We start from the raw sequence: 12,975 nt of genomic DNA on the forward strand, positions 1-12,975 counted from the left end.
CTTTTTGGGCTGAAATGGTTAAACTGGCTAAACCACAGGGGCCAAAACAGTAATTTACTCAACATTGTATTATGCGGTTTAACGGTTGACTTATGATCATCCTATTGATATGTGGTTGCTGTTTCTTTGAGCTTTATACCGGGAAAGTTTTGTTATTCACATGGAACTGAAAGGTTCATTTCCTAAAAAGATGCTCCGAAAGGTGCTTTATATATATTTTTTTATCGATTGCCTCCAATTTTTGTATGAAAAAATGTTACTTATGATTTAGTGTTTTTATGGCTGTTTTTTTGTCTTCGTGGGGGGCATTTACGGAACTTCAATTTGATCAGGATCTTAACTTTGTTGCCAAGAAGATAAAAACTAAAAAGTAAGTAGTTGTGTGGTTAATTATTTACTCTATTATAATATAAAGTGAGTGTTGTTTAATTGAATTTTCAGACTATAAAAAGGCTGGTTAATATGAAGGCAAAAGACTGTATTGAATTTTCCAAGCGTAGGCAGATTGTCTCAAATGAAAGTAGCTCGTGTTCGTGTTCTTTCTCCAGGCTCCAGAGGTGAGCCGTCAGCTCGTGTTCGTGTTCTTCGCTACCTGCTACATGCACTCTGGTAAGATCACTTGTTTTTGAACTTTCATTTAAAAGCTTCGTAAAGAAAACCTGCTAATTTGGTTCACAGATCAGGTAAATGCACAAGCCGGGCAAGTTTTGATGGATTCATATCCAAGGTTTGCGTTTCATGTTTTGAATTTTCACTTTACATGGCACGTAATCCGCACACACTCCACGATCCATTTACCTAAACGTGTCAAATGGGTTGGCGGGTAGTGATCAAGTTGTAAATGTGTTAATCGGGTTGGTGGGTTATAAAAATGGGTTAAACGGGTTGGCGTTAAAAATACAAAAAATTATCTAAATCAAATAATCTTCACATATAAGAAATTATTATTTCTGATTATGATATTATTTACTAAATTTAACACTATATAAATGTACTCAAAATAAATTATTTTTATGATTCACATTAAACTTAAAGTATAAATAATAAGTATACAATATATTCATATTGCTAAAATCTCTTTAATTTCTATTACTACCATAGATGGGAAGGTTGAGGTTTATGGGGGACTCTTAAAAGTGGGGAACCAACTCAAACGAACTACGATTAAACTTATTTCAGAGGTGTTGGAACCATCTTGTCGAACCCTATGTATATTTATTTAGGGTTTAGCTTTAATTGGTTAAAGTTTAGCTTTTAAGGTTTAACTTTAGGAGTTAGCATTAGAGTTTAGGGTTTAGCTTTAGCATTTAGGATTTAGCTTTGGGGTTTAGGATTTTAGGGTTCGACGAGCCGGTTCCTACGCCACTTGAATGAGTTCAATTGAAGTTTTTTTTAGCCGGTTGCTCAATTTTTTGGGGTTCCCCAATCAAACCACCCTTATATAGTAAAAGTCTACTTAACCTTACTGTCACAGTATCATAAAGTATTATTATTATATAAAAACATCATGTTTTTTTTTAAACTTCTATTGTTATGATATGGTAAAATCTACTTGTAAGAAGATGTAACCTCTCTTGTGATCCTTTAGCAATACATGGGTTTCCCGTGACTATGTTGAAATAGAATCTCTTGATCTTTTTTCGTAAGATATTGTTTTATGTGAATCATATGTATAAACAAGCATATTATGTATAAAATAAACATTTTTATTTAGCTCCTTGATGCTTCTCATTATGTTATCTTGTTTGCCAAGTTTTCACTGTTTATGTATTGTATATAACATAACAAAGATTGTCTCTTGTGTATCAATTCTACTATTAAAATATGCCAAGACATTTTTGGCATAACAAAGATTTTCTCTTGTGTAACAATCCGATTGTGTATACTTATTTATGTTTGCATTTACAACTGTGGAAAAAGAAAATTGGAAAATAATCATTTCAAAAAATTTAGTTGACAATAAAGTTTATCTGGGTTTGGGGGTCGGGTCCAATTAACAAATTTATCAGAACTAAGGTGTTGCTCCCCTTGAAGTCAAATGTCAGGTTTTGTCAAAGACGGATTTTATGTAATTTATGCGGTTAAAAAAACAATAAGGTTTATCTAAATTATTATGTAAAATAAATTGCTTTTGAAAGGCCAAAGCGGAGAGATGGAGTTGGGAATAATTGAGTTTGACAATGACAAAAGATACCATATTATTCTTTCTTACTTTCTGTGTACAGAATCTCGAGCCTCGACTCTTGTTTTTCATATATTAATTCTTCTATGTCTTTTTTTATTTCAGATATTAATTCTTACATCTTTTTTTTTTATAATTTTCTAATATATTCAGATTTTTATTGCGAGTTATACATTTTACCCTTAAAAATATAGGTTAAAGTAAGTTCACATAGTGCGTCTAGCATCTTACTTTCTTTTTCATTAACAAGGATGAAATGAACTTTATAATCCAATCTAAAGTTCTTAAGATATTATAGCGAAAGGGTTGAGATCCTGTACAAACAGCACATTCTGTGAGGACTATAAGAACAGATTTGAGTCATCCAACTTTTAGATCAATGGTTAGTGTTGATTACCATTAAAAACCTTATATTTAATTATTATCGTTATAAGAATAGGGGTAATATAGTAAAAGTGCTATTTGGATACCCACCATATCTCCGAACTTATCTGTTGGTCCCCCACTTTTGCAAATAAGTGTACCTCTCTCTCTCCTATCTGAAACGTCGCATAAGAACATTCACAATCGTCTTCATCATCAAACACAGAAACTGTTTAGGATCTTGTAACACCTCGTAAATTCATACCCAATAAAATAAAGACACGTGTCATGTGATACAAACGTGTTATGAAAACGAATCCAGATAAAAATGTACGGTAGGATTTAAAAGCGTCGACATGTTAATTTATACCTCTGAGCGACCTACTAATAATTCCCTAACCATGATATATTTAATCAACATCTAAATTATGCAAATAAATCTTGTCATCCTAGATAACAAATTATTTATAACTCAAGAGTTGGATCCAATGTGAGTTCTCGAAAATGTTGGCACTTGAGGCATTCAACACAAAGAACCAAAATGTGTAAGAGCATGCAAAGCATGCAAGGTCTGAGCACATGGTCCCTCTACTGAAAAGGAAAGCACAAGATTCGGACTTGTAAGGAATGCATGGTCAAAGCTTGGAAGTTTACAAATTTTTGGATTCTGGTCATCGGATACGGACCGCAAAGCCAAGGGCTTACGGTCCGTAAAGATGGAACTGGGCGATATAAGCCAGGGTCGGTTACGGAATGCATCCGCTTGAGCATACGGACCGCAAGAGGTTCTTACGGTCCGCAAGAGCTTTGGCTTACGGTCCGTAAGGCTAACGCTGGCAGCAGAATTAGGACAGCTGCCTGTTCAGCAGGTTGCACCGCCTTAAATAGGTGGTTTTCGAATACAGGGATCTTGCAACTGGTTTTGGCATCATAGAGGGCACCTGGACTCATCTGGCAACATTCATAGACTTAGGTGGGACAATCTTGTGACATTTTGTTCACTATATAAAGGAACCAAGTTGCAACATTCTCACTTGCTCACTTGGAAAATTATTCAAGACTTCTCTGGAGCTTCTCTGATCAGCAACAAGTCTTCTTAAGATCCCTAATCATTCTTAGGACCTTTGTAAGTGTCCTTAACCATTCCTAATTCAGTTTAGCTTAGTTAATTAGCTAAAAGTCAAACCATCGTAATTAAGGTTTGACTTCGAGATTAATCAATAATTATGCAGTCAAATCTCGAATGAAAAATACCTATGAGTAGGTAATTATGTGGGTAACAAACCGTTAAAGGGTACCCTCTGATTCCCACTCTAATTAGGTCAATTGTCGGGTCAAACTTGATTTTAAAAAGTCAACAGAAAGCTTTATTTCAAGTTAATGCATAATTAGCAATGTAGGATCCATGCAACCTGTTTTATCATTAATATAACTTGGTAATTAATGTAAGAACATGTCTAAACATGTTCACCCCGATAATTTTCAGTTTAGGTCCGGTTCGGAACCGAAAGTCGCATAGTTTGACTTATACTTTGACTTTCAGTTCTGACCCGTTTAAACCTAGTTTAGGATTGCCTTAGAGCTTCTTTTGGACCTAGTTACATGTTAGTATAACCCTCTGTGATTATACGGCTCGGTTCATTAGTTGTCCAATTATTATACAAGTTTCCGTTAATTGCTTAAATATCGACTATTATGCCCTTTTCACCTTAAAATGTGATTTTTGAAAAAGTAAAAGAGTAGGAACCTTCACTACTGATTTATAAACTTGTACCCAAAATTTGATATCAGTTTGAGGTCTAGAATAGGAGTTATGCTCATTAGCGTAAATAAGAAACTTTTTAGTAATTTAATGGCATAATTAGCATATAACATATCTAAACCCAATTTTTGATATCAAACTTTTTACCTACTGATATAAAATAATATTTTGGGATTTTTGAGGATTTTTATTTATTTTTAGGCTGAGCATAACTTAGAGTTCTAAGCTTATTACGGTTATTGCCGGTTTTGCCCTTTCGGGCTATAAAATGAGTTTTACAAATCCTTTTGATACCAAAGCTTTTACTTCTGATCTAATATGTTAAATAAAAGAGTTAATAGCCAAAATGGTCCCTGAGGTTTGCTCACTTTTGCCACTTTAGTCCAAAATCCAAAATTTTTAAATCTAAGTCCCTGAGGTTTGCATTTTATTGCCATTTTGGTCCAAATCTCAAATCAGGTCAGATTTCTAAAAAAACCTAGTTTTTGTCCTTTTCCTCAGGGGCATTTTGGTCATTATACTTTTATTATAACTAATTATTAATTACACACTCTCTCTCTCTCAATCATCATATATGTACAGACACAAGTTCTCACCCTAAAACATCACCCACCACCACCATTAGCACCACCATAATCCGCCGCCACCGTAATCCGCCGCCACAACTCTCTCTTTCTCCCTCTCTCTATCTCTCTCACACACACACACTCTTACAGCCACCATAATCCACCACTACCACCATTAACACCAATCATCCCCAGTAGATCTGAATAATTCTACAGAGATCCGTGATTGGAAACCCTAGTCGCCGCTAGGTTTCGTCGAAACACAGGAATGACGGTGGTTAACCTTGGCAGATTCGAGTTTAGATCTGGTTCAAGTTAGGAGCGGCGAGGGTTCTGCTTTGCACTACGACTAGGGTTAGCTGTTTGCAGGTTTTGAATGGGTTGTGTAGACGGCGGTTATGCGACTGGGTTTTGGTTTGCACGGCTACTGGTTTATGCGGCTGGGTTCTAGTTGCACGACGGCGGCTAGGGTTAGCCGTTTGTTGTGGAGTGGTGTTTGTGGTTTAACCTTCCGGTTTTCTTCGATCTGTACTTTCGCTGGGTGAGAGAAGAGAGAGAGAGAGAGACAGAGGGTTGTTTAGAGAGAGAGAGAGAGACAGGGGTGGTGGTTTAGTGGTGGTGTGGTGGGGATGGTGGTGGTGTAGTGGTGGTGCGATGGGGATGGTGGTGGTGCAATGGTGGTGTTAATGGAGAGGAAAGGAGGGCAGAGTTTATAGAGGGAGAGAGAGCAGGGTTTATAGACAAATGACCAAAATGCCCATGAGGAAAAGGAAAAAAACCAGGGTTTTTTTAGAAATCTGGCCTGATTTGAGATTTGGACCAAAATGGCAATAAAATGCAAACCTCAGGGACCCAGATTTAAAAATTTTGGATTTTGGACTAAAGTGGCAAAAGTGAGCAAACCTCAGGGACCATTTTGGCTATTAACTCTAAATAAAATATTTTGAGCTTTCTGGAATATTAAAAATATCAGCTTTCTATACAAAACCCGGAAATGGCTCCAAATCGCCTTTTTAAGCGTTTTTAACGCATAGTATGTATCAAAACTAGTTTATATATAAGGGTTGATGCCTACTGATATATTCCGTAAATTTTTATATTTTAACAGTAAGCAAAATTTTTAAACTCAGATTTCCAGTTTTGACCTTTTTGGCTTATGTACCAAAATGCCCCTACGGTGCATAGTATGGTTATAATTAATAAATTTCACATATATATGATACCCTACTGTTATAACTTATTAAATTAAGTATATTTACTAAATAAATCAGACATGTAACTCAGATTACTATTTGAACTCTTTTATAACCTTTTAAATGACCAAAATGCCCTTACGGGGCATAGTTTGGGTTAAAAATCATTTGGGGCATAATAGAAGATATCTTACTGATGTCACAACATATTTATGGCATATTAACTTAGGAAACTTGTATATGATTTATATGGTTACTCGTTACGCACTTTTCACGTTCGGGTCGGCTTATGTAACTAGTTTACATATATTAGCCGAAGCGGGTCAAACCATATCATTTTTGTCTCAAAATCCAGAATGTGTTTAAGTTACCCATATTAAACAAGCATGCAAGCTTGTCGGGTCAAAACCACATTCTAAACCGGTCTTCGCTTTATCACGCGTTGAACCGAATCTTTCTTTAAAACTAACTGGTCTAAGCTTAGGCTAAAATAAAGACCCATTAGGATTCTAATAGGTTATTATAAACCTTCTTTCCAGAATAGGAGACCCGGTAAAAGCTATTTGCACTTGCTTATTGTGACTATACTTGCTCAGGTAAATACTTTTAACTTATTTTCGAGTAAAATGCACGGATAGTCCCTGTGGTTTTGTAAAGTAACACCTATAGTCCCTAACTTTTGGAAATTACACCGTTGCTCCCTGTGGTTTGACAGTTTGTTACTCGGATAATCCCTGGAGTGGATATCCGTTAGTTTTCTCCGTTAAGTGGTTGTGAAATTACATATTTACCCCTCTCTTTAAAATAAAAGTTTCTCCACCTACCATCTCCAAAACCACTATGTCAATAACCAACCCCACCGCCACCTCATACACCTACCATCTCCATCACCAATGTAACACAAGATTAGACTAGCCCCTTCAATAAGAACTCACTGAAATCAGAAAAGAACTCGCCGAAATCAGAAAAGACACAGTTGCCGCCGGCGAAACCCTTCCGACCAACATCATATTTCCGTCTTTATCTCTCTGATTAGGTGATTAGGCCTATTTTTAAAGGGTGGCGATCTAGGTTCCATGTTGACGACGACAAATTCATAGCCGGAAAAGGAGGCGATCTCAGCGAGAGTTGGAGAGGAGGAAGAGGCCATACAAGGTTTCGCCATTTTCTGTCTCCCAATCAGCGGAGGTGAAGCAGCTCAAGAGTCCGACTCCGGTCATATTCTCCGGCGAGCTCTTCATTTCCGGCAAATATTTCAATTTTGTTTCTTTCGGTAACTTTGTACTAGTTGGTTCATCCGTACACAAAATCGAGTATGGTGTTCTTTCTTTTTCCTCAAAATTGACAGATTTGCTTGAATTTGTAGTTTTGTGGTGGTAGATTTATCAATCAAAGATCACTGTTCGTAGCATCTCTATACCATTCATAGGTGGTTGGTGGTGGATATCTTGACTAGAAAAACATTTGAAATTGATAGAAACAAAACTGATTTTTTTTTTTGTCGGGGAAGATGACCCGAGCCAGAGAAGATGACCAAGCTTTTTTATTTTTCTTAAAGAGAGGGGTAAAAAAGTAATTTCACATGGACTTAACTGATAAAACTAACGGACATCCACTCCAGGGACTATCCGAGTAACAAACTATCAAACCACAGGGAGCACCGGTGTAATTTTCAAAAGTTGGGGACTATAGGTGTTATTTTGCAAAAACACAGGGACTATCCGTGCATTTTACTCCTTATTTTCCCTATACGGGCTTGGGGTACGGTATATAAAATACCGCTTGGTTGGGCATTGAATCTTTAATCAAATGAAGGTTAAATCATTGAAATGACCCATTAAAATTGTTTTGTTTGCTTAAAGCATTTGGGGGGTTAATGACCATGTCCCGGATATCCTTGGCATCATTTTACGAAATGGCCACGACCTAAGCATGCGGGTGTAGGCGTACACCCGTTAGTGCATAAATAAGTATTAAGGTACAACCGCCGGTTTTGGGTTTAACCACTGCGGGACTATACCATGTGGTGTGTCTATTGTTCTTTAACCCGGTGTCAACCCGGGCTACTGAATGCATAAGAAACATGTAAATCTTTTACAAGTTTATATTCAAATAATTATCCCAAGTTATAAAAATCTTTTTGTGCCATGTGCATTCAAATCAATTTTAAACCTTTTCAAAATGAGTCAGTTAAATTGTATTTACCAGTGTAAACTGACGTATTTTCCCAAAAAGGCTAAGTGCAGGTACTACTCGTAATAGGCTGGCCTCTCCTTAGCATCAATAAGAGTCTCGCAAGCTTGGATGCGTTTAAATCTGTTGAACAAGTTTCCTATTTATTTTGATCCGCCTGTGAATCTGTTTCAACTACTTTGTGATACTTAAATATTACAATTTTGTTTGGTTGAAATAAATCTATCTTTTGCTTCCGCTGTGCATTTAAATATTGTGTTGTTTGACTATGACGATATCAACTACGTCACGATACTCCCTACCGGGCCCACCGGTAATACGTGGAAATATCGAGGTGTGACAGGTTGGTATCAGAGCCAACACTGAGTGAATTAAACACTAGCCTTTTGTGTTTAATCTCAGTTACACAATTGCACATTCCTCGAGTTCCGAGTCTAGACAAAGAACATAGGACAAATTCGGTTTTTTTTTTATTTTTGTCTTTGGTTATATATTCTTGTTTGTTATCTTTATTTATGTTAACAGGTTTAAAGATGCCGCCACGACACAGAGGAGGAAGAGGCAAGGCCCCAGTGACGGGCCATGAACACGAAGCCGGGCCTTCTCACCGGCGTACACCCTCAATCACTATGAGCACAAGTCCCCAGGAGCCCTGGAGGACATATATCGAACCCGGGAGGCGATCAGTCTCCCTAAGCTCCTCACCATCCTACTTTCATTCCTTTGGGCCACAGTCTGAAAATGAGCCCAACAACCCCCAACCTTCTTTCATACCTCTTCAGCGATCAAATTCGCACCATTCTTTCGGCGACCCCACTCCCGCTTTTCAAAGCCGGTTCAACCCGGCTAACTACATCCAAGAACCCGCGGGCTTCAACCCACTAGGACCCGAAGATCACTTTGCGGGTGACAACGACATGGACGAGGACACAGATCCCGTCGAACCTGCAACCGGAACCCCGAACCATCCCATCGAGATCTCTGATGGGTCCTCGTTTCATGGATCACCTTACCGTGGTCCGGATAGCTACCAGGCGAGGTTCAACCAGTTTGAGTGGTATTTTACACCCTCGGAGCACTCGTCTCCGTACCACCACCAGCAGCAGCAGCAGCAGGATCCTTCCGAGGATTCTCGATTCGTGGCAGTTACTCCGCCACCACCACCACCAGTTGTGCAACCGCCTCCGGAGCCACCGAGGCGGAGAAGATCAAACGCACGAATGTCCGTGCGAGGAGGAGTCCGCATTAGCACTCCTCAACCCTCAAGTGGCAGTCACTACCCGCCACTCCAAGAAGAAGACCCGCAGATGGGGGGACCATCAAACCCCGTCTCAGAGGCAAACTCTGCGCCTGTGGCGCCACCATTGGGTTTTGATAACCCAATCCCTGCATATGCCGGTTCAGCGGCATATAACCCGTTCGAGCTACCGAGCCACAACAGCTACAACTATGCCAATATGGACCTGTACCAGGAGGCGTGGGACTACAATGCTCATCACCCTGAAGGGCCCTATGGTGGTCCTTGGACCACTGGGTACCCACCTTATGTGTACCAGCACCCGCCGCCTCCTCAACTACTGCATCACCAGCCGCCGCAACCGCAACTGATCCCGCCGGAAATCCAGCAAGAGGTCCTCGATAGATTGGACAGATGTGAACGGGATATTCAAACGGAGTGCAGTAACACTCGAGACTTCTTCAAGGGGTTATCAGAACTAATCAAGGGGAAGTACAAAAGAAGGGGTCATTAAAGACCTTTGTTTATTTATTTTATTTAGTTGTAATCAAGTCCCTGCGTGGACTTTTGTTTCAGTACTCAGCCCCTGCGTGGGCTTGTCTTTTTGTACTCTGCCCCTGCGTGGGCATGTCTTTCTGTAGACCCCTGCGTGGGCATGTTTATTTGTTTCGCCCCTGCGAGGGCATGTTATTTTGTAAAAGTCCCGTTTAGGGCAAAAGTTGTACTTGTTTAAATTATTAATGAGATGGTTTAATTTAAATTTTCATTTTGTTTGTTATTAATTATGTGCATGATCATAAAACATAAAATAAATGAAAATAACATTCCTCTTTAAAAAATATCTACCGTTATACTAAAATGGCAAAATCTAAAAAGGACAAGACCTAGCCATGTGTCATCATAAGACAGGGCCAATATGGTAGTTCCATAATTATATTCAGATCCACATTAACATCTCAATTTAGGACTATTCTGCGTTAATTATTAAAAGAATCTTAAAGGTAAAACCTAGTCTATATGTCATTGCAATCATGGCCAAGATGGTAGAACCTACATAAAAGATTCCAATTCTTGTTAACATCTGAAAGAATGTTAACCTTCATGACAAACTGTGATGCGATAAAATCACATAGGTCATCTTTTAGTTGGGATATTTTAAATTCCATTAATTATATAACCATCTCTTAACGATGAAGTGCCTACGGGCTAAAATTAATGTCCTTGGGACTAAAGACAGTAGTGGCCTATAACTCCCTGTCTAGAAAAAGGTAATGAACTTTGATTCAAACCTTAAATACCTTGATTCTGTAAAAATCTTGGTTTATAAATTAAATCTGTCTGTATGACTAGGCTTTTTGTGCCATTACTAAATTAAAATATAGGATTGTAATAAAGGTCCTGAATATATAAATAATTAGCAAATTAACCCAAAATGGCTATTAAAACCATGGTTAATAATTCATAAAATACTGTAAAAGCTTCTAAATAAACCTTGCCCATTATTTTCTTATATGTAGCAATTTAAGCTGCATGGCCGGGTCGGATGAAGTAAACAGTCATCCGATAGAAAACCATGAGAATGCTAGGATACAGATGACTGGTGCCGAACTGCAAGCACTAGTTGATAATGTTGTTACAAGGGCTATGGATCGGCAGTATAGTGAATCTAGTGGGACTCGAAGTAGGACCCTATCATCACCGCATTCCAAGCCTAAGACTCATTCTGAGGCTCACAGCAAGCCACCTTCTACCCAACCTAAGCCTAAGAAAGAAGAACCAAAGAAAGATGATGATCAACACTCTTCAAACCAAAACAGTGTTCCATCCAAGAGAATAGTGTTTGATAATGCACCACGTGCCAAGTCCTGTACATATAAATACTTTGTTTCATGCAAACCCCGGGACTTCACTGGGGAGAAAGGGGCAGTGGATTGCATGACTTGGTTGGATGAAATGGACACTGTGGTAGATATCAGCGGGTGTGCTGATAGGGATGTTGTAAAATTTGTATCTCAATCGTTCAAACGTGAGGCCTTAGCCTGGTGGAGATCATTGATTCAAGCTACTGGGAAGATTCCACTGTACAACATGTCTTGGGAACAGTTTGTGACATTGATCAAGGAGAACTACTGCCCTCAGCATGAGGTTGAAAAGATTGAGTCTGATTTTCTGTCATTGGTGATAAAAACCTAGACTGCTGTAATGACCTACAAAAAATGTCTCTAACTAACCTATAAATGCAAACCCAGACCCCTAAAAACCCTAGAGTACATGAAAAATCAAGAAAACAAAGTTTTGGGCTTCAGGCGGGCCGCGTAAAGGTTAAGCATTGCTTTACGTGGGCCGTGTCAACTAGGGATTTATCAGATAAGCATCTAAGGGTTCAGACGGGCCGCGTAAAAGACAAGCTATGTCTTACGCGGGCCGCGTCAACTTACGGTTGACCGGATAAGGATGCCGGGGCCACGTGTTGACTACCTGGGGGCCTACTCATGACCAACCAAGCCTACGCCTAGACTAGGCGGCCAGGCGGGCCGCGTAAAAGTAAGCTCAAGGCTTACGCGGGCTGCGTGAGGTCCCAATTTCAGCTATAAATAGCTTGTTGCATGTACAGTCCACTGGTGTCGAAACCTTTTCGTAAAAACGAATTCTCACTACTGTAAACTCGAAAATTCAATTAGTATAGCGAGGCGCTGCTACAATACCGGGTATTAACTCGATCGCTATTACGATTCAATGTCCGATCGATTGAAACTATCCAACGGATGTTTAAGTGCTGCTCAAATTGGGTTTATACTTTGTCATTCGTCGTGATTCTGACAGGATGTTTGAGTAATGCTCGAACTCGGGCTATACTCTGACATTCGTTGTGAATCCGCTGGATGTTTAAGTATCGCACTTTCTCAATCGTTGTGAGGGTTTAATCTCGTGAATTGTCGTAACTGCTGTATTAGTTACTAACCCAGTTTGTGTGCATTGTTATTTAAATTAGGTTAAACAAGGCTAATCAGTAGGCTTATACACTGCTCGTTAAATCTGCAATGTGAGTCATTCTCTTTTTATCAACTGTTTTTACAATACTCCAAATTATTTTCAAATTTATAATTACAGTGATTAAGTTAATGTAGTCTTCAATTACAGCCGGTATGTGGGGTATTGTGCACATTACTACTATTTGTATCAGATTAAGTGGACGAGCCTAAATCTTGATACCCTTTTAGGTGAACGGACCTAAATAGGGATTTACGTCACGGTTGGGTGAACGGACCCAACAGTGATATGACCACAGTCACCGAAACGAGTCGAGTGACAAATACTGTGGGTAATTGGTTGACATAGAAACATTGTAATCTCTCTTAATACTGTGAATTATAATAAATGTGTCGTTTTCAGTAAAATGAATGATTCACTCAGTATTTCCCCGCTGACAAAACCTTTTTCAAACATGTTTCAGGTGATCTGTTGTGATCCAAGAAAAG

The 12,975-nt window shown here is 38.8% G+C and overlaps 1 long non-coding RNA gene across 1 annotated transcript; it reads left to right on the forward strand.

The window, feature by feature from the left end:
- The first annotated feature begins 209 nt into the window (after positions 1–209).
- LOC110892003 lies at positions 210–1,716 on the forward strand. Its single transcript, XR_002565752.2, has 3 exons — positions 210–370; positions 442–609; positions 679–1,716. It is a non-coding gene; the product is annotated as an uncharacterized LOC110892003 (long non-coding RNA).
- Positions 1,717–12,975: the final 11,259 nt, after the last annotated feature.

Source organism: Helianthus annuus, chromosome 11 (assembly GCF_002127325.2).
Source record: "Helianthus annuus cultivar XRQ/B chromosome 11, HanXRQr2.0-SUNRISE, whole genome shotgun sequence".
In the NCBI taxonomy this organism is placed as follows: Eukaryota; Viridiplantae; Streptophyta; class Magnoliopsida; order Asterales; family Asteraceae; genus Helianthus; species Helianthus annuus.